The 23424-nt window shown below is 38.3% G+C and overlaps 1 pseudogene; it reads left to right on the top strand.

Annotated features, from left to right (window-relative positions):
• The first annotated feature begins 6976 nt into the window (after positions 1-6976).
• Positions 6977-23424, top strand: part of LOC129668683 (arylacetamide deacetylase-like 2) — a 36180-nt pseudogene continuing 19732 nt past the window's right edge.

Raw genomic sequence — 23424 nt, forward strand, 5'->3', positions numbered from 1 at the left:
GACTGGACTCCCAGACAGTCAGTCACACAGAACTGCCACAGTCACTGCTAGAGCTCACTTGGCTCTGTGAGCTTCTGCTGCTCACCTCCCCCTGCTGTGGTGCTGATCTGCAGGACTGAGCTGTCAGCTTTCCCTCAGCAGCCAGTGGACCCTCCTGAGGTTTTTTGCTGCCTGGCTTGTTTTCCAGAGCCCTGAGCTCCCAGAAGCCACCTGGAATGGTATCAGCAGGCCAGCTAAAAGAACAATAACACTTATTACAGAGAAAAATCCCATTTTTCTACACCCCTGACTGGAGCAGAACATAAATATTTTGATACATATTTTATTCTGAGTTCTGTCCTTTTCCACCTTAGACCAACAAGGCTTGGAACTTCTGGAGAAGCTTGCAACTATGGCTCAGTGCCCAGCACGCTCTCTGAGGACCTGGATTCAACATAACAATTCTTGATTTATTTATGAAAAAGAAGGGTCATTGTTTGACCTATACTGAACCAAAATTGACTAAAATTTGTTTGAATTATCTATTAATCATTTAATCATATGATTATACAATGTATAATAAGTACTTGTTTTGTATCATTGTAAACAGAGAAGTCTCCAGATGAGGACTGTTAGTTATGCATACATTTCCCATAATAATTCACACAGCACTATTGAATGTTTTGACAATAATTTAAGCTCGAAACCACAGGATATACAACTCTAAGTGGGAAGGCTCCATCAAATTCAGGAAACCCTGAGGATGAGGAGGTAGGGGTCTGGGAACCAGAGGAGAAGCAGGAAACAAGGAGAACAAATCCCTCCAAAGACACTGAGCAAAGCTCATGTGATCTCACAGAGAAGGAAGTAGCAATCAAGGGGCTTCCATGGGTTTGCACCAGGTCTTCTATGTATACATTAGAGCTCTTTATGGGAATGCTGCGTGTGTGAATGAGTGCGTGTCTGACTCATGTGCCTTCCCTTAGGGCCATTTTACTTCTGTTGGTTTGACTCATCCTACCTTAGTGTGATGATTTTTGTCTTATCTTATATGTTATGTTGTTATAATTTGTTTTTATCTTTTAGAAGCCTGTTTTTGTTGTTGTTGTTTATTTTCTAATAAGAGACAGAAAGACAGTAAAAGGGAGCAGATCGAGATTGGAGAGAAGGTGGGGAGGAACTGGGAAGAGTAGAGTGAGAAAAAACTGTGTTAATATTGCATTGTATGAGAGAAGAATCTATGTTAAATAAAAAAGGGAAAATAAGAAACTTCAATAAAGAGTAAGAAGCCTGCAACACTTGTTATTGAATAATACAAGCATTTTGACACAGTTTGCTTTAGTATTAGGCATATCGATGATTAAAAATAAAATGTGTGCCAAATAAAAGGCTATTTTTTTTTAAATGCTGAACAATTTTAAGCAGCAGGGAAATGGTACAATATGATTTCAACTTACTCCAATCTGAATAGCTAAGATCAATAAAATAAAAGAAAAAAAAAAAACAAACTCTGGTGGGACTGTGGGAAAGGGAAAGACTTATCCACTGTTGATGGGAGAGAGAATTAGGCCAGCATTTACGGAATTCACTGTGGACTTTGCTCAAAAGGTTACAAACAGATAGAGTATATGATCTTTTGCGGGGACCAGCCCCGAAGGTGGATGGAAACTTGAAATAGTATATATGCAGTAGGGGAAGAAGTCTTGGACCAAGTGGTGCACTTTGCACACTCTGGCACTGAAACAACCATTATTTATACATCTATTTCTTCATAGTTAAAAAGGTTTTACATTTATTTCCTCATTTTCCCATGTACAGGCTCTTTTATGAACTTCCTGTTTTTAGCAATAAATATGCATGCTGTAATTTTTTCTCTTTCTTCTCCTCATTCCCCACAGTTTCCTGCTAAACTATGAACTATATCAAGAAGAAGGAAACACAACTTCAGAAAACAGTTAATATCTAACCCAGCACACTGGTACATAACCAAGCGACCATGGTTGGCAGCTATATCAGTTACAGTATAGAGAGGTGTTAGACCACAAACACAGGAAATTCTGATTAAATGATTGGCACCTGGTGTCTCCCCACATTCTGATGAGGAGACCTAATCCCTCTAACACCCAGGACTCTTGGCAAATCAGTAACCTGAATCAACTCCTCATCTTTGCCTGGGTCACCGCTGAATGTTCTTATATAGTCCTGGAAGAAAAAATCCAGAAAGATCTTCCTAAATTTTGATAATCATCTAGTTGTGTGGAAAAGGTCAATGGGCAAATAGTCATCAGAACCAAGTTCCCATCAGGAGAGAACTTAGCCGATGAGCCCAGACCAGGCTCTTGGGTTCCCCATGTAACTTCAGAGCCACTGTAAGATAGAGGAGTTATACAGAGCTATTTATAATTAGCATGACATAAACTGGTAAGCCTAATTTTAATATTTTGTGTTTGAGTTTCCATATATAAAATGGGTTCCAAATAAAACATTGACTCTGATTCTATCAATCCTTTCCCGAGTAATCAGCACCAAGGAAACATCTCTGGATAAATTAACATGATCTGCAGTAAGTACTTGTTGGGGCAGGACTGTAATAGATGCAGACATAGCCCCAACAATATCAATCAATGTCACTTTGTATCAATCCTATTATGCTCGTGCTATGCTCTTACTAAACAGATACTTGTTCACCTATGTTCATTACTACTTTATTAACAATAGCACCAAAATAAAAACAGTCTAGATGCCCAAATGATGAATGGATAATAAAAATGTGCTGTGTATTATCATTGGACTATTATTGACATGACTGTTAAAAATGATATTATAAAATGTATGGACCTGATATAATGTATGGACTATTATACCCCAGATAACAAAAACAAATGTTCTATATTTTCCCTCACATATGAAGGATAACTTTGAATCTTTAGATATGTACGTTTAAGTTAGATAACCTTTCAAAGTCACAGAACTTTGTAATGTCACAGAGGGAATTTCAAGGGACAGGTGTTAGAGTACATTTGGTATAAGATAGAATTGAATACATTGGAACAAGATAAATGAAAAGCAAGAATGGGAAAGAAGAATAGAAAAATGGTAGATGAAAAGATAATAAATACTAAAGTTCCTTGAAAAAGCTATGTCAAAATGTGCTGCTAGAGGTTGGAGAGAGGGCTCAGAGGGTGAGATGACTGGCTGCTCTTCCCAAGGTCCTGTGTTCAATTACAAGCAACCACTTGGTGGCTCACAACCATCTATAATGAGATCTGGTGCTCTCTCCTGGCATGCACATGGTCATGTATATTTATTTATTATGTGTACACAATAAATAAATACATCTTAAAAGAAAAAGATGATCTTAAAAAAAAGAAATGTGCTATTGGAAAATAACTTCCTGAAACACACACACACACACACCTATACCAGAGGGTCAGTGCTTTCTCCAGACAAAACCAGTTTTGCAAAAATTAGCCCAGTGCTGGAAATGTGTCACCTCTTCTGGAGGTGTTGGCCAATGGGGTCTCCTGCACTCTCCAAACATTGCAGACTGTCGCCATTGCTCTTTAACATGAAGGTAAGATCCTGTTTCTGAAGACACCACATACTGGAGACATAGGATAGAGAGAAAACTAGTTGTTACTGACCTGGTAGATTAATCCTTACTGGTTAACTGCCATATTGCTGGGAGGATATATGAATCCTAACAAGGCAGAAAACTCAACAACTGTGTCATCAAATTTTGGACCCTGCATGGTACAATGATTGGCCAGGGAAGATTTGTGTAATAGTGGTTTGAATGTTGTATGGTAACTGCCCACCAAATTTTGATTGAATTAAAACCTGATCCTCAAAACAGAATTCATGCCTCGTACTATAAATTGTGAAAAACAAACAAACAAGAAACAAATTACCCTGGGATAAAGACAGAACAAAGATTGAGGAAATATCCAACCAATAATTGACCCAATCTGATAACCACCCCACAGTAGAGAGCCAAACACTGGCACTATTAATGATGCGCTATATGCTTGCAGACAGGAGCCTGACTTGACTATTATCTGGGAGGCTCCAGACAGCAGCAGATGGAGACAAATGCTGAGACTTGCAGTAAAGCTCTGGGTGTACTGTGCAAGTGTAGGGGGAAAGATGGAAGGGCCAGGTGTGGACATGAGCCTCACAAGAAGAACAAGAGATAACTAACCCAATGTCATTGGGGATTACAAAGACTGAGACATCAATAAAGGAACATGCATGATTTGAACTTGGCTCCCTGCACATATGTGGCCAAAGGGTGACTTTGTCTTCGTAAGGGGAGCCTAGCTAATGTTAGGAGGATCTCTTTCTAACATGGACTCTGTTGCCTGCTTTTGGATCACTTACCCTTTGGCAGCACTGCCTTGGCTGGCCTCAGGAGATGAGGATATGTTCAGTCCTGATGTGACTTGATGTGCTGGGGAGGGTTGATATTTGGGAAAGTATTCCTCTTTTCTGGGGTGAAAGGAAGAAGGGAGGTTGAACAAGGGAAAGAGATTGGAATGGGAGGTGAGGAGAGAGGAAACACCCTTTGGATGTTAAATAAAGAAACTGAAAAAAGAATTAAAAATAAAAGAAGCAAACAAAACAAAACAAAACAAAACAAAAAGCAACAAAATATAGCTGTAGAGGTCATAAGTCCAGAGGAGAATCAGGTATGTTATCCTGCTAAGTTAACATATTAAAAAAGCACCATCTATGTTCCTCTTTTTATGGGCATGGATCAGTGTAGTTTTTAGCCACCATCAGATAAATCTCGTTTGCAGTAAATGGTAAATAATAAGAGACTCCTAACTGATCAGTGTGCCTGGAATAAGAGATTGTGGAACACTCAGCTTTACTAAGACAAACCTTCCACCCAATATTCACGAATAACCATGAAAGAGGATTGATTTAAATTCCATGAGCAATTAGGACAGGAGGAAATGTATTGTGCAGCTTGGAGCAGAAAAAGGCATCAGGACACTTCAAAGTGCAGTCAATCATATACTGAAAGGGGTGTGTAATTGTTCAAGAGATTAGAACCATGAAAGAGAAGCTTTCTGCTCTGCAGAAAAGCAACTGAAAAGGTGCTCAAGAGTGAGACTCCAGCAAGAAAAACATCCTAAGGGGTTTCTTGGTCCACGAAAATGATTACCTAGAACAATTTTCATTGTCTTCAGTGTACAGAAGCTGCTGTAGCTCTGGTCCAATAGTACCATTGTTCATTGCAAATTGACAGCCAAACCTGTTTTCCATGTGAAACTAGGGTTAGAGTCATTAATGCTGTAAGAGTCAGGAGATCATGGATTTCCCCCAGGGTTTCACAGATAACAACTGCAATCAGAAAATGTATCTGAAGATCACATCCTAAGAGGAGGTTCAGTGAGGTAACAGGCCTGGCCTGGCTCTCCAATTCCCTTTCACTTTGCAATCATAGGAACTGTCTGTCTGCTGAAAGCCAGATGCCTGCTTCACTGTGGCTAGCAAATGAACATCAACAAAAACAGCCTGAAAATTTCTACAAGTGATCAGAACTTTGACACCCTCTGCCAATCACAGTAGAAAATCAGAACTCTGCAGTTTGCACCTGGACTTAAAATGTTTAATCTCCCTGACACACAGGGTTTTTCCCCAGTTGCAGTTGAAGTCTGAAACTGATGGGAAGTAAAAACCAGCTGATGCTAGAAGTGGGTGAGTAGGGCAGAGTCCTAAATGTTATCTGAGCTCCTGCTGTTTCCATGGTCAAAGAACTGAGGTATCTTTGTAAGGAATTTTACTGTAATGCCACATTCTTCCTGTCTCTGTCTTTTTCTTTATCTGTATATTTTTTTCTTTTTTTTTTAACATGGAAAGTTAGTAAGCTTTATTCAAATAAACCTAATCTAGAAAAGAATAAATCAAGTCCTTTGTTAATATCATACATGTACCACCTCTCACATATCTTAAAAAAAATCATGTATTCAGCTGCATTTTTATTTCATAGCTGCCTAGTCTATGCAGCCAGGCAGTTTCTAGGCAAATAAGTGAATTTATAGAAAAATGTCTTAAAATAGAGCTATCCTAAAAACAGGAACAATACAGCAGTAATAATAATAATAATAATAATAATAATAATAATAATAATAATAAACATTGAGTCCCTGTGTTGAATACCTATGTCAATAAATTATCTCATTAATTCTTAGGATACCCTACTAGGTGGAAGTCATAATTTTTATTTTGCTCTTGAGAAGGCAGAGTTATTGTCTACAGTCAGGGATCATAAGTCCCTGTATCTCTTTCATTCTCTCTCTTTCTGTGTGTGTCTCTCTCTAGATTGTTTTAATATGAGGATTAGTCAAAAGTTGTAGCTCTCGTTTCCAGTATGTTCACTTCGAACTCATCATTCTTCCATTTGAATGTCCTCATGAGGGTTTTCAGCAATACCCCACCATATCTGGTTTACTTTCCTTTCTTTCTGGCTTTAGACTAAGATCATTTTCCTTTTTGTGCCGTGTGACCTGATATTTGAGATCTCCAGCCTTGCTTCTCTCTAATTTGCTCTCTGTTAAGTTTATAAGAAACAATATGATTTATATCAGATTACTGAACTTTGGAAGCACATCTCTCATGATCTTTATCCATAATATTTTTTGTGTGTAATAGACTTTAGCCTTTATGCTGATTTTTTCACCTCTTGTCACTACTTTCATTAAAATCGCACCAAAAATGGATTATCTTTCTTTTCCTGCACTTACAGTCCCACTAAGGTGTGTTTCTCTGAGATTAAAGAACTTGCTATTCTCATAATGTTTTTGCTCTTGACGCAAATTGTCAATAGATACATCACGACACATTCTGTTGCACAAAGACACACAATTGCACAACCTGTTACCGCAGTGGCCTGAACTTGGAACGTCATCTTCAGTGAGTGTTGCTGTATTGCCCTCTTACCTGGAACAATTTGCCTTCTACCTTTGTCTTACTTTTTAGCAGTTGATATATGAGGTGCCATTTGACTATCCACAAAGAGAAGTTTGGACACCATTTATCATGGGATACAAAAATTCTGTTCTTTGGGATCTTTTGTGTCGTCTTTGCTTATTATATTTATACACCCATACCAGAAAACATTGAAGAACGCTGGAAATTGAGAATGATAGATGCTGTTGTGAAAATATCATCACTTGTGGTAATATACCCCTCCTCCCGCCCTGGGAAATTGGGAAGCCTTGTGACCAATATATATAAGTTTCCTTTAGTTAGTATTTTGAAAGAGACTTTGCTTTTCTTCAGTGCTATATCTACTAAGTAATATTATAGTTTATGTAGTTTACGTCTTAGTTCATCATTAACAGAACTTTATTAACTATTGAAAGACATACAATGTTTGTAAGATGCTATGTCTAAAGTTAATTATATATTGACAACACAAAAGAACTAACATTCCTAATGAATGTTTGAGTAATTTTTCACATGCTTAAATATAATTGATAATTTTCACAAAACCTAAACACATACATTTGCTTAAACTTATGTGTACAATTTATTCATATAAAATTTCAGAGTACATCTAACCTTTCACTACTTTAGTACCTTTTTTTTTTTTTTTTCCTTTTTGAGGTAGTTCCTAAGCTTCTGATACTCAAAGCAAGGTATTCTTGTGCCTGCCAGATTTTGGTTTAGATTCATCAATATTTCCTGTGTTAGTAATTAACTCAATGATAACCATAATTTCATTACAATATTATACAACTGTTATGATGGTATTCAAATAAATTTTATTTTAAAAATCAGAAAATTGTCATGATAGTGGCATTTATTTTTCATGTCCTTTTGTAACTATAATAATTTAGAGCTGGCAGTCCTCTCTGCTTTGGCATTAGTTTGTTGTGCTATCCCATCTGTGAAATCCACTAGAAAGCTACATTGTGAACTCTTTTTTGAGCACAATGTGTGCTGTATTGTCTTGTCCTTGTCATCTCTCAGGCCCACATAGCTTTATGACCACATCTCGGCACCTACTGCTGTTCTTGCCTGTCTTTAGGTCCCATGTTGTTAAGATTCAGATTTTATAACGACAGCACTCAAGAATACACCATGTTCTCTTTTACTGAAATGTGCTTCTGTCTGGAAGGTTCATGGCTATTGTGACAATAGGAAGGTTCTATTTAAAATCTTGGAAGTTTCCAGCTGTTAGTTCATTAAATATATCTTTTCTGCTGTAGCCTTTCATCACTTTTCTCCAAGTATATACATTTTAAATCATTAGTTTTAAATATGGTTTCTTTTAGTTTCTGTTACTATTTTTATTTTTAAGAGTTTGAATTGGCCTGAATATAATTTCATTTTGAAATAAAGGTTTTGACTGGGAATTGAATTCAGGTACCAGGAAATATTACAGAATGTATACCTGGCAGAAAACAAAGATAACTCTCCTAGCAACAGCCTCCAGGAAATATAACAGAATAAATGCTTCATAAAAAAAAATAGAGACAAACTCCCTGGCAATAATCAATGGGAATCGGTTGAGAATCGGGTGGGAAAATTCTCCCCAATGTTTCAGATATGGTTTAGAAAAATAGCCATTGTTATTATACGCCTTAACCCTTGTGATTATGTGCCTCAGAAAAGGTCATCTCCCCTTGCTAAACTTTATCCAATTCTCTAATGTCAAGGCTTGTGCCCCACTGCTTGCTGCCATGGAAACTCCCTGCTCACAGACTTTTCCTTTAAAAATCCTGTTCATTCAGAGCTCAGGGTCCCATTTCTCTACTGCTACATCAGTGAGACTTGGATCTCTTGGATCTCGAGCTCGATCGCTCTCGTAATAAAGCTCTCTTGCCATTGCATTGAGTCGTCTCCTGGTGGTCTCTGAGGATCCCGTGAACCTGGCACAACAATTTCAGATGGTATATTTTATTTTGATATATTTTCAAATTCAATGAGTCTTTGTCAAATTTTTTTCAATTAAGGTTTATTAATAAATATTGTATTTTGGATAATTTCCTAGTTCTATTATTCTAACTTATTTATTGAATGATTCTTTTTTTTTTTTTTAAAGGAAGTTTTTTTTTTTTTTTTTTTTTTTGCTTTATTTACTTTGTATACAACGTTCTGCCTGCATATACACATACACGCCAGCAGAGGGCACAAGATCTCATTATCGATGGTTGTGCGCCACCATGTGGTTGCTGGGAATTAAACTCTTAGACCTCTGGAAGAGCCAGTGCTCTTAACCTCTGAGCCATCTCTCCAGCTCCCATTGAATCATTCTTAATACACTTCTTTTCTTAAGAGCATCTGTTATTTAATTTGTTCTGAAATGATTCATCTTTACTTTATAGAACATAAATATAATAATAATAATATTTGTTGCTTTTAAATCATTGAATTCATAGGTAGACAATCTCGTTTAACATTTTTTATTTTGTTTCCCTCAGTGAGATAGTCTCATTTGCTTTTGGGGAGGACAGGTAATTATGGTTTGTATCGTGGGTATTCTGAGTATCGTGGTGTGGTGGCTTAGATGAGTGTCCGCTGTATGCTTACATGGTATATTTTAATCCTTGAGTCCCAGTCATTGGAAAGAATTCCGAGTTACTTGGGAAGAGTTTGGAGGAGCTGGGTCAGTGGGCACCAGTTTTCAGGTTTCAAGAGACTTGTGATACACAATGCTTTCTCTCTCTGCCTCATGTTTTTTTTTTTTTTCACAATCTAAACTCGCAAATGCATCTTTGCTTTAATATCATGGACTCTAAAACACTCAAAGTTCAAGACAAATTAAGTACTTTCTTTTTTTCCATTTTTTTATTTTTTATGTTAATTACACTTTATTCACTTTGAATTCCGGGTGTAGCCCCCTCCTTCATTCCTTCCCAAACCCCACCCACCCTCCCTTATCTCTTCCCTGTCCCTCTCTAAGTCCACCTGGCAGGGGAGATACCACCATCACGAAGTACTCTCTTTTATGAGTTGCCTGGATGATAGTGCTTTATAACAGCAAAAGAAAAGTAAGTAAGACACTTTGAGCTTTGTAAAATTTCTACTGCCACGGACCGGCCCAGTCGGGCTCCCGGTGTCCGCAGGAGAACAAGGCTTTAGACAGGAAGACACGGTTTCGGCGATGAATTGACAGAGACACCTTGATGGTTTTGACTCTGCTGCAACTTTACTGAAGTCAAGCTAGTATTTTTATAGTGATCTCACAAGGAAGCACCTTGAAATTGGCATGCTTTCCAGAACGTTCAGGCTTTTACCAAGGATACAAAGTTTATGTTTTTACATAGGGCAGTGCCCACTAGAAATCTTTGCCTAGAAACTTTCTGATCAACGCCAACAAGAAACAAAAACCTCAAACTATGGTTTCATTATCACTGACTAGTGAAGAGGAAAGTCAGGAGCTGTAATGGTCCTCCGAGCCAAGTCGAATACCTGCCAAAGTCTAAACACACCTTTGTCAACCATCCTCCCTTATGTCCTGCTAAAGATTTATGATCTTCCCTAGGAACAAGGCACTGAAGGGAGGGGAAACTCCCGCCAGCTGTACTTCTCATGTTATTTTTTCTTAAGAAGGAGCCCATTATTTTTTCACTATTCTTAATGCCTATTAATACTAAATCTAATTCATTACTTTTTTAAACTCATTCCTTTTACATTTTATTTTTATTAAAGCTTTTAATAATCTACTAATAATAAATTTCTTTATAAAATTAGTTGTGCTGTTTCAGGAGTCACAGAGAAAGATCAAAGAACTCATTAATCCAGCCCCAGAGTTACAACTGAAAAAGCGTAGAAATCTCAGAATACATCTCTTTTCTAAGTGGGATGAGTCTGCCAGGGACCTTCCAGGGAACAAATTTCCGAAGAAAGCGTATCTCCAGCCCTGTAGCTTATGCTACTATGGCGACACGGGCGTGGGTGTTGGCATTCTACTAAGACTATAGACTATTTTTGTCACTGCTTTGTTTGGGGGGGGGGTCTATCAGTCAGGTTATAAAGAGACTAAAGAGACAATATATTTATATTTCTTAAAGATATTCAAGAAGATTGTTAGATAAGAATTTTTAAAATTATATCCACTTTCTAATAATTAGTTATCTCTAACAATTCTCATTATTTTTTATTCTGTATTCAATATAAAATCTCCAAGAAGACTAAAACCAACTTAGGGTTGCATCTGATTTAATTAATAAATTGCCAATGCCACAGCAATTGGTGGCCAATAAAATACTTTACTAGTGGTAGTGGCTTTCTTAAGTGAATTAAAACACTGTTATCAGAAAACAAATTTTCATAGATACTAAGCTTATCAAAACAAGAATTATCTATACTTATATCCTGAGACATTTATATTAATACATGGTCTTAAAATATTCTAGTAACAAATACCTATATGTATATCTATATAGTTGCTTTAGTTGAACTAGTAGTTACATGTTAGAAAACTGATTAGAAATAGTAAGAGAGATTTACTTTAGCTATAGAAATAAATAGAGTACTTTAAGGAATAGATAAGTAACGTCTTGTAGCTTAAAAATAGAAACTCACTATTAGGAATTTAGTAATCAAATAATTATATTTTGATATTGAAATGAGTTGAAGGTTGGTTTGATGATGTAATGGATAAAGCATTTGCTGTACATGCAAAAAACATGAGTTTGGAAGTCCTGTTCCGTATAAAACTAAATAGAGTGGTATTCATTTATGACCCTGTGGCTCCCGCAGTGGCTTAGGCAGATGGATGAGAGAATCCTGGAAGTTCATGGGCTGAGAGAACTGGCATATGCAATGGCAAAGAAGAGTAGGCCCTAACTTAAACAATAAGGAAACTCATAACCAACATCTGAAAGTATCTTCTGGCTTCCATAGAAACATGGTACCTACATGCTTGCACACACACACACGCACACACACACACACACACATTTAAACTTTAAAAATTGAAACTAAAATTAATAAACAATAAATAAAATATTGGAAATATGCATACAAAGAAAGGAAGCATAAAATGTTATATCCAGATTGTATTTTTAGATAAAACATACAGTTTAAGAAGACCCTAGCTCAATGAAAAGTACAAGAACAAAATTTTGTGTTATCAAATGAGATTACTTCTGTTTCCAAATATTGCATGCTTGAGATTTCTTTTTCCAATTATAAGGAATTTTTATTGCTTGACAGTTTCATACATTCATGTGATAAATTCCTCTCTCTTCTGCTGAAACTGTTTTCAAAGTTTTCTCTTTTTGCTTCTATATCTTCTTTCTCTGTGAGACCAAATTAGTTTAATTAGTTTCTTGCCTTGGGATGGTGTAAGATTATGCACCACAGCAAGAGCAATTGTACCATTGAAAAAACTGATAAGCCCTTCACCCCCAACAATTAACTGTGTGTGTTTCCTGAGGTTGAGGTGGGGCTTCATGAACAACTTTCTCATTCATCACACAGTGTTGATTGTCCCAGTATTATGCAGATGACGTTATTAAGACCTGTAGAGCAAAAATCATAGTCCATATTTTAGGACATGTAATAAGTCTCACTTTTTTTCTTTTAGAATCCATAAATACTTTCATGTTTTCTAAATCAAGAATGATAATTCTTTGAATTCCTTGGCATAACTTTCTTTTTCAGATTTTATTTCTCCTTATACTTGAGTAATAATATTGTTTTTAATTTTTATATTAATTGTAGTTTATTCAATTTGTATCCCAGCTGTAGCCCCCTCTGTCATTCCCTCCCAATCTTACACTCTCTCCCTAATCTCCTCCCATGCCTCTCTCCAAGTCCACTGATAAAGGAGGTCCTCCTCCATTCCATCTAATCCTAGACTTGCAGGTCTCATCAGGACTGGCTACATTGTCTTCCTCTGTGGCCTGATAAGGCTCCTCCCCCCAACAGAGGGAGGTGATCAAAAAGCCAGCCACTGAGTTCGGTCACAGATAGTCCATGTTCCCCTTCCTGGGCTATTCACTTGAATAATGAGCCGCTAAGGGCTACATCTGTGCAGGGGTTTGAGGTTATCTCCATGCATGGCCCTTGGCTGCAATATCAGTTGCAGAAAAGAAAGACCCCTGAGCCTAGATTTCTTGATCTTGCTGCTCTCCCTTGGGAGTTCCTCTCCCCTCCAGGTCTTTCTATCCCATCTTCTTTCACAAAATTCCTTGTATTCTGCCCAAAGTTTGGCTATGAGCCTTAGCATCTGCTATCTGCTTTGATACACTACTGGGTAGATTTTTTTCAGAGGCCCTCTGTGATAGGCTCCTGTCCTGTTTCTGTTTTCTCCCTCTTCTGATGTCTGTCCCATTTGTCTTTCTGAATGAGGATTGATCATCTTAACCAGGGTCCTCCTTCTTGTTTAGCTTCTTTAAGTGCACAGATTTTAGTATGTTTATCCTATATTATGTGTCTAACATTCACTTTTAAGTGAGTATATGCCGTGTGTGTGTTTCTGTTTCTGGGATATCTCACTCAGGATGATCTTTTCTAGATTCCACCATTTGCCTTCAAATTTCATGATTTTCATGTTTTTAATTGGTGAATCATATTCCATTGTGTAAATGTTCCATGATTTCTGTATTCATTCCTCAGTTGAGAGGCATATGGTTTTTTTTTTTTTTCAGGTTCTGGCTATTATGAATAAAGCTGCTATGAATATGATTGAGCAAATGTCCTTTTTTTTATACTTGAGCATCTTTTGGACATATGCCTAGGAGTGGTATGAAAGTCTTGGAGAGATCAGGGGTACAAGGTCCATACCTAAACATAATAAAGGCTTTTACAGTAAGCCTATAACCAAAATTAAATTTAATGTTAGGAAACTTAAACCAATTCCACTAAAATCAGGGATAAGACAAGGCTGCCCACTCTCTCATTCTTTCTTTCTTTTTTTATTTTTTAATATTAGTTACAGTTTGTTAACTTTGTATCCCTGCTGTATCCCACTCCCTCTTTCCCTCCCAGTCCCACCCCCCATCCTCATCTCCTCCCTGCCCCTTACCAAGTCCACTGATAGGAGAGGACCTCCTCCCTTCCAACTGATACTGGTTTATCAGGTGTCTTCAGGACTGGCTGCAAAGTCCTCCTCTGTGGCCTAGCAGGGCTGCCCCTCCCTGGGGAGTGGGGAAAAGGTCAAAGAGCCCACCATTGAGCTCATGTCAGAAACAGACCCTGTTCCCTTTATTAGGGTACCCACTTGGATACTGAGCTACCAAGGGCTACATCTGAGCAGAGGCTCTAGGTTGCATCCATTCATGGTCCTTGTTTGGAGAAACAGTCTCACAAAAGACCCCTGTGCAAAAATATAGAGCTGGAAGTTCTAGCTAGAGCAATAAGACAACTAAAGGAGATCAAGGGGATACAAATAGTGAAGGAAGAAATCAAAATTTTGCTGTTTGCAGATGATATGAGACTATATGTAAGTGACCCTGAACATTCCACCAGAGAACTCCTACAGCTGATAAACAACTTCAGAAAAATGGTTGGATACAAGATTAATTGAAAAAAAAAAATCAGTAACCCCCTTGTATACAAAGGACAAATGGGCTGAGAATGAAATTTGTAAAAACCACACCTTTCATGAAAGCCACAAATATGATAAAGTATCATGGTACAACTCCAACTAAACAAGTGAAAGACCTATATGACAAGAACGTCATGGTTTTAAAGAAAGAAATTGAAGAAGATATCAGCAGGATATCTGATGTGCAACTCCTGTGAGAACCATTGGGCTGGCTGTTGCATTGGTAGCAATATCACAAATAAGCTATGCAGTGGAGAATGCATTTTGGAAGAAAAGCAGTGTGTTCCATGGAGTGGGTTAGGGGAGCTGTAACTGCTTTTGTTTTACTCTGCCTTGGATTTTTATTTTCTCATTTTTCTCACTTTGATGTGAAAGAGTGTGTGGATTTTTTCACTATTTAGGATAAAAGCTATCCCATCAGTTAAAAATAGCTGTGCCAAAAAGAAGTAAAATTTTATTGAAGGGTAGTAGATACTGGATACATGCATATGTTTATAAACTAATTCATACCTAGAATTTCCTTTTTTAATTTATTTGTTTTGATTGAAGTTTGTTCACTTTGTATGCCTCCAAAGAGAGAGAGACAGAGACAGAGATGTACTGGTGAAAAAAAAAAAAAAAGAAGATATCAGAAGGTCAGAGATGTCCGATGCTTGTGCATCAGTAGGATTAACATAGTAAAAATGGCCATCTTACCAAAAACAATTTACAGATTCATTGCAATCCCATCAAAATACCAAAGCAGTTTTTTACAGACTTTGAAAGGACAATTCTAAACTTCATATGGAAAAACAACACAAACAATACAAATAAACAAGCAAGCAAACAAAACCAGAGTACCGAAAATAGTCCTATATAACAAAAGAACTTATGGAGGTGTCTCCGTCCCTCATTTCAAGCTATACTAAAGAAAAATAGTAATAAAAAACTGTATGGTACTTGAACAGAAATAGACTCGTTGATCAATGAACTCGAATTGAAGTCCCAGAAATAAACCCAATTACCTAAGAACACTTGATTTTTACAAGGGAGCCAAAACCATATAATGAGAAAAAGACAGCATCTTTAACAAATAGTGCTGGAGTAACTGAATGTCTACATGTAGAAAAATGCAAATAGATCTATATTTATCACCCTGCACAAAACTCAAGTGCAGGTGGATCAAAGACCTCATGTAAAATCAGATACACTAAATAAATTCGAAAAAAAAAAAAAAGTAGTGAAGAGCCTCTAACTCATTGGCACAGTAGAAAACTTCCTGAACAGAACATTGACATCTCAGGCACTAAGCTCAACAATTAACAAATGTTACCTCTTGCAAATGAAAAGCTTCTGTAAGGCAAAGTAAACTATTAATAGAACAAAAGGGCAGTCTACAGATTGGGAAGATGTTTATCAATCTTACCTCCAACAAAGGCTAATATCCATTATATATATATATATATATATATATATATAAAATGAACTCAAAGAGTTGAACACCACAGAACAAAACAGAGAATTCTTTTAATTAGTATTTATTACAATTTATTCATTTTGCATCCTGGCTGTAGCCCCCTCCCTTCTCCTGCCCTCACCCTTGTTTTCTCTTCTTTCCTTATGCTCCCCTTTAATCCACTGAAAGGGAAGGTCTTCCTCCCCTTCAATCTAACCCTAGGCTATCAGGTCTCATCAGGACTGGCTGCATCCTCTTACTCTGTGGGCTGTCAAGGCTGCCCCCCGCCACACACACTCCAGAAAATGCTGATCAATGTGCCAGTCACAGAGTTCATGTCAGAGACAGCTCCTGCTCCAATTACTAGGGAACCCACAGTAATTGGAGCTACCTATGGGCTACATCTGAACAGGGGTTCTATATTCTCTCCATGCATTTTCCTTGGTTTGTGCATCAGTCTCTGCAAGGCCCCCTGGGCCCAATCTGGCTGTCTTGGTGTCCTTGTGGCACTCCTATCCACTCCAGGTTTTCTATCCTTCCCTTCTTCCATAAGATTCCCTGCTCTTAGTCCAAAGTCTGGGTATCAGTCTCAGCATCTCCTTCTATACTCTGCAGGGTAGAATCTTTCAGAGGACATGTCAGGTAGGTACCTGTCCCTGTCTTCTACATCCAATGTCTGTCCTGTTTGCCCTTCTAATGAGGAATAACCATCTTTTCTAGGGTATCCCTTGTTGTTTAGCTTCTTTAGTACTATCGATTTTAGTTTGTTTATCCTCTATTATGTGGCTAATATCCACTTACAAGAGAATATGTACAATGTGTTTCTTTCTGCTTCTGGGATACCTCACTCAAGATGATCTTTTCTAGATCCCACGATTTGCCTGCAAATTTCATGATTTCCTTGTTTTTAATTGTTGAGTAGTTAAATTGTGTAAATTTATCACAAGTTCTGTATAGATTCCTTGTTTAAGGGACATCTAAGTTGTTTCCAAATTCTGGCTATTATGAATAAAGCTGCTATGAACATAGTTGAGCAAATGTCCTTGTTGCATGGTTGAGCATCTTTCCGATATATACCCTTGGAGTGGTTAAGCTGGATCTTGAGGTAACACTATTCCTAATTGTCTGAGAACACACCAGATTGATTTCCAAAGTGTCTGTACGAGTTTACAATCTCACCAGCAATGGAGGAGGGTCCCCCTTTCTCCACATCCTCTCCAGCATGTGTACTCACTTGAGTTTTTAAACGTAGCCATTTTGATATATGTGAGGTGTAATCTCAGAGTTGTTTTGATTTGCATTTCCCAAATGACTAAGGACAGTAAGCATTTCTTTAAGAGTTTCTCTGCATTTTGATATTTGTCTGTTGAGAAATCTTTGTTTAACTCTGTGCCCCATTTTTGAATGGATTACTTGGTTTGTTGGTTTTTAACTTTTTGAGTTCTTTATATATTTTGGATATTAGCCCCGTCAGATATAATGGTAGTGTAGATCATTTCCCAGTCTACAGGCTGTTATTTTGTTCTGTTTACAGTGTCCTTTGTGTTACAGAAGCTCAGAGAATTCTTAATAGAGTAATCTGGAATAACCGAAAACCACCTAAAGACCTGCTCTTTAATTACCTCCCTCTGAGGGGGAAGCAGCATTACCATGCCACAGAAAAAGACAAAGCAGCTACTCCTGATGAGACCTAGTTGACTAGGATCAGAAGGAAGGAAAAGAAGTCCTCCCCTATCAGTGGACTTGGGGAGGGGCATGCATGCAGAGGGGAGAGGAAGGGAGAGATTGGGATGGGAGGAGGGAGGGAACCACAGAGGGAATATAAAGTGAATAAAGTGTAATTAATAAAGAATTAAAAAAAAGAAATGTCCAACTTCCTTAGTGTTCTCTATTATTTCATCTCACCCTGGTAAGAATGGCTAAGATCAAAATCTCAAGTGACAGCACATGCTGGATGTGGAGAATGTGAAACACTCTTCCATTGCTGGTGGGAGTGCAAACTTGTACAACCATTTTAGAAATCAGTCTAGTGCTTTCTTAGAAAATTAAGAATAGCTCTTCCTCAAGAGCTATATACTCACTCTTGGGTATATACTCAAAAGATGTTCCACCATAAAAGGATACTTGTTTAACTATGCTCATAGCAGCTTTATTCATAATAGCCAGAATCGGGAAACAACCCAGATGTCCCACAACAGAAAAATGGATAAAGGTATTGTGGTACATTTACACAATGGGATAATATTCAGCCATTAAAAACAAAGAAATCATTAAATCTGCAGGCAAATGGATGGAGCTAGAAACGATGATCCTGAATAACATAACACAGACCCAGAAAAAGACACATGGTATGTACTCACTAATAAGTGGATTTTAGTCATATATTACAGAGTAAACACAATATAAGGCACAGACTCAAAGAAGATAAGTAACAAGGAGGATCCAACAGGAAATAGAATTGACAAAGGTAATGGTTGAAGACATAGAACAAGGTAGGAGAGAGGGCACAAAGGTATATGAGGGTGGAGATCAGAAAGGGGGAGAAAGTTGGCAAGAGGACAGAAGGCCTATATAGAAGAGAAAAATTGAGGGTGAGGGCCTCTCTGACAAGCTGGATACCTAAGTTAGGGTAGGCTCCGTGGAGGATATGAGTGGGATTCAAGCAGACTCTTAGTAGCAGAGGCCAGAAAGCCTGAAGAAGACAGCCTCTAACTAGACAAGTCTCCCAGCAGAGGGATGGGAACAGCAACCCTTCCATAAAAACTTCAACCCCTGTCTTGTAGGTCTATATAAGCGAGTATATACCAAGTTTGTCTTTCTCCTTCTGGGATACTTTACTCAGAATGATCTTTTCTAGATCCCACCACTTGCCTGCAAATTTCATGATTTCCTCCTTTTTGATTGCTGAGTAGTATTCCATTGTGTAAAAATACCACAATTTCTGTATCCATTCCTCCGTTGATGGACATCTGGGTTGTTTCCAAGTTCTGGCTATTACAAATAAAGCTGCTACGAACATGGTTGAACAAATGTCCTTGTTGTGTACTTGAGCAAATTTTGGGTATATACCTAGGAGTGGTATAGCTGGGTCTTGAGGTACCACTACTCCTAGTTGTCTGAGAAAGCGCCAGATTGACTTCCAGAGTGGTTGAACCAGTTTACATTCCCACCAGCAAGGTGATTAATCCTCATTTAGAAAGACAAATGGGATGTGCATTGAACTTATGACAGGAGTCTACCACAAAAGGCATCTGAAAGACTCTACCTAGCAGTGTTTCAAAGCAGACACTAAGACTCATAACCAAACCCTCGGCAGAGTGCAGGGAATCATATGAAAGAAGGGAAGTTAGTATGATATGGAAAGGATAGGAGCTCTACAAGGACCAAATATATCTGGGCACAGGGTCTTTTCTGAGACTGACACTCAACCAAGAACCATCTATGGATATAACCTAGAACTTCTGCTCGGATGTGGCCTGTGGTAGCTCAGTAACCAAGTAGTTTTCCAAAGTAAGGGGAACACGGACTATTTCTAACAGGATCTCAAGGGCAGGCTGTTTGACACCCCCCACCCAGGGGAGGAGCAGTCTGTTAGGCCACAGAGGAGGACTTTGCAGCCAGCCCTGAAGATACCTGATAAAACAGGGTCAGATGAAAGGGGAGGAGGTCCTCCCCTATCAGTGGACTTGGAAAGGGGCAGGGAGGAGACCAGGGAGGGAGTGTGGGGTTGGGGAGGGATTGAGGGAGCGGGATACAGCTGGGACACAGAGTTAACAAAATGTAACTAAAAAGAAAAAAAAAAAAAACAAAAAACTTCAACCCCAAATTTACAAGATGTGCAGGAATAAGGCTAGGACAGAGAGAGCAGGGATTGAGGGAATGTCCAACCAAAGCCTGGCCCAATCAAAGACATACCCTTTGGGAGAGTGCCAACCCCTGACACTATGAAAGATATTCTGCTAAGCTTGGAGACAGGAGCCTATCAGAGTTGTCCTCTGAGAGATTCTACCAAGCAACATCTCAAAGCTGATGCTGAGATTCACATCCAAACATTGGACTATACCTAATAAGTCCTGTGAAAAAGTGGGAGGGAAGAGAAAAGGACCCATAGATGACAGGAATTCCATTAGAAGACCAACAGAGCAAACTAACCAGGGTCCAGAGGACCTTGCTGAGGCTGAAGCATCAACCAAGGACTATACATGGACTAGACCTTACCCACTTCTACAATGATGTAGAGAATGGGCAGCAATGGGCAGCTTAGGCTTCATTTGGGTCCTCAAGTAAGGAAAGCTGGGGCTACATTTGACACAATCTCTCTTGCAAGCTTTTTGATTACCTCCTCCTGGCAGGACTTTCTTACCTGGCCACAGGGCAGAAGACAGGGTGTGTCCTGATGTGACTTGATGAACTGTGGTGAAAGGCAAGAGAAGGGGGCCCTCATTTTTTGAGAGATAGGGGAGGGGAGCAGAGGACTGGGAGACATGGAGGAATGGGGCAACAACCAGGATGCAAAGTGAATTAACAATTTTTAAAAGGATAATACTAATTTATCATATAGATACCATATTCATCCCAAGCTCCCCATAACCTCTCTCAGACCCTTACTTTGTACCCCTCTTAACATCATGTCCTTTTAAAAAATACTTTTTAAAACTCATTGAGTTAGTGCTGCCTGTATGTGTATTTATGTAGAGCCAAATACTTGAGCCAGAACAAGGGCCATAGTCCCAAAGGTAGGACTCTCCCATCCCCAATAGCCATGAACTGCCAATAGTTCCTGAGTTAGGGACTCTTGAGTTACAACACCAAATCTATACTTACAATGTTTTCTTTGTTGTTGTTTGGCTATGTGCACATCTCATGCAGATAAGCAGAACATCTGTGAGTTCATAAGTGCAACCACGTTGCCGTGTATGGAAGACACTGTACTTCAGCCATCTTCCCCTACTTCTGCATTTCCATATCTTTCCCCCCATCTTCTGAGATGTCCATTTAATGTGTGGTAAGGGATGTACTATACACAAAACACTCCCATACCACCTACTCTTTTTTCCTCATTTCATCTTTATGTGCATTTAGTGTTACTAAAATAAAAATATTAATTTTACATTTGGACCCTTGTTTTGATAGGTCACTTTATTTGAAAGTACGGTTCTTATGAAATTTGAAGGTATTTTCTTCATATTAATGAAAGCTCAAAATACAAAGCCAGTTTCAATGAAAATATTACAGTGATTGACACAGAAATCGATGACATTCCTGTTCGTCTGTTTTTGCCAAAAAAGAAAGACAGAGACCAGCTGTAATTTATATTCTTGGTGGTGCCTTTATCTTGGGAAGCTTCAGTAAATGCATTTTTTATGTGTGTTTTAGTTTGATTTCATTTATTATACAAAAAGAACTCTAGGCATTTGCAAGACCTTTCTATATTTGTCCTGCAATGATTTCATTTTTCCTTGATCATTTGAGAGTAGTCACTGTGTTTGTGTTTTAACTAACAAATGCCATTTTATGCTTTTTATGTGAATTAGTTTTTGCTGGTAAATTTTGTCATTGTTTTCATAGGATTTTAATCGTAATTAATTTAGCCTTTTGATTCCCACCTCCTTGTATAATCAATAATTCAATTCATAGTAAATTCCTGTAAGAAATCACACAGGCAAGAATATGTTGATAGATTTTGACTACAATTAAAATTTTCACTTATGTTCAGAAAATAACTTAAAGTTAAGTTGTAAATGTATTAAATATGGAGATGTTTATTTGAAAGTTTAAGCCTCTTACAAAGGAAAAAAAAATGTTTTCTAAAATTACCCCAAGAAGTATTTTTAGTAAATTAAAATCCCTTTATTAAAAAGTACAACGGTGTCCAGGTGGGTTACAAAGTAATGGGAAGAGGGACCGCCTCTGACATGGTCTGATTGGCCTGCTCTTTGATCACCTCCCCCTGAGGGGGAGCAGCCTTGCCAGGCCACTGAGGATGACAGTGGGATGGGAGCTGGTGGACTGGGATCAGAGGGAAGGAGAGGAGGACCTCCCAGGTGCGTGGATCTGGGGAGGAGCATGCGTGTGGAGGGGGGAGGGAAGATGGGATCGGAAGGGGAGGAGGGAGGGGCTTGTGGGGGGGGATGCGGGGTGAATGGAGTGTAATTAATAAAAGTTAAATAAAAAAATTTAAAAAGTACAATAAGCCTAAAATATCTTCAAAGATTAATTATAGTGACTATCTGAATTTATGACTCTCATAATGCTAAAGCTTTGGGATTGTGATTTTCACCATTAGTCAGAGGTCACTGTCTGTGTAATATTGCCAGGTGTAGTTTCTTTCAGCGCTCTCAGCCCCATGCCTCCTCCTGATGAAACTGACCCAGAAAAGAACAGAGCATGATGCTTATGGGCTATGCTCTGAGGCTAGGATCATATGAAGTGAGCAATACAATGAACCCAGTGGAAGTCTTCTGAGAGAACCCAACAGGTTATCAGAGCATGACAAGTTACTCTCGTTGTGAGCAAGTGGATTTTGTCTTCTGGCCTAGCATAGGAGTATTTTAGTAGGGAGGAGATAAGGAAGGTCTTGTTGCTCTGATAGAATTTGCTTATAGCTGGTGACAAAAGTGTTGATTGCAAGATTTCCATCAAGCAACAACAATTTGAATTTCTGTTATGATTCATAGATGTGTCTGAGTTTTCACTGCTTGGCGTTTACACAGCTCTGCTCTACATTTATTGTTTTCATTTCAGAGATGCTGCCCTATGATTTCCTGAACCGAGAGACAGCCAACAAAGTTGATGCTGTTGCTGTGGCACCAGAGTAAGAGAATCAATGTTTATTTCTGTGGTCCTTGCCCTTCCAGCATGAGCTTGGTTTCCAGTCACACAGTCCTCAGTGGTGGCTGGATTACTGCCAGGAAGTTTGGGGTTATGTTTTTCTTAGCATTATAACATTAATATGTCCTCAGCAACGTCTATTTTGCTGTAATCTCTGCCATGATAAACACATATACAATGCAGAGGAGTATCTTTGCCAACAAAGCAGTGGTAACACTGAGATCATAAAGTCTGCCCAGGTAATATGCCTACAATGTGTAACCATCACACCAGAGGGAGTTTGGGCTTTATTTGATGTGATAACAAAAACAGTGTATGTTAGAATTACTCTTGGATCCAGTAATATTAGAAAGAACACTGAGAAAATTCAAACATTTCAAGGACCTTTCCAATTACAGCTCTTAGTATTCTATGACTTGCCAACTGTCCAGCAATATACCAGAAAATTAAATATATGCTTATTACTAGATGTAGTAGACCTACTGGATGTAATCTATACATCTTAAACTCATCATGGGGTTGGAGAAAAGCAGATTTTTTTTCCTTTTCTTTTTCTTTCTTCTTTTCTCAAGACAGGGTTTCTCTGTGTAGCCTTGGCAGTCTTAGACTTGCTTTGTAGACTATGTTGGCCTCGAACTCACAGAGATCCACCTGTATCTGCCTC

This window comes from Psammomys obesus, unplaced genomic scaffold (genome assembly GCF_907164565.1).
Source record: "Psammomys obesus unplaced genomic scaffold, mPsaObe1.curated_primary_1811, whole genome shotgun sequence".
Classification (NCBI taxonomy): domain Eukaryota; kingdom Metazoa; phylum Chordata; class Mammalia; order Rodentia; family Muridae; genus Psammomys; species Psammomys obesus.